Raw genomic sequence first — 235 nt, 5'->3', positions numbered from 1 at the left:
CCTTGCACTTATCCTTCAGCTTTTCTATCGTTCTGTCCTGAGCCTTGTTTCACCTCTGAAGGCGACTAATGTGGTCATGAGCATCACGAAGAGCTTCAGGGGGAAGAACTCCGTCATGTGGCTTGAAGTAGTAGCGCGGAGGTCCGTAGATATGCTTAGAAGGGTCTGCAACAGGCGAGTCATGTCGTGTGGGAACACTTCTTCTCCTTGATGGAGCAGCATTAACTGGATCGAG

Source organism: Brassica oleracea, chromosome C8 (assembly GCF_000695525.1).
Source record: "Brassica oleracea var. oleracea cultivar TO1000 chromosome C8, BOL, whole genome shotgun sequence".
Lineage (NCBI taxonomy): Eukaryota > Viridiplantae > Streptophyta > Magnoliopsida > Brassicales > Brassicaceae > Brassica > Brassica oleracea.
This window is presented reverse-complemented; position numbering follows the sequence as displayed.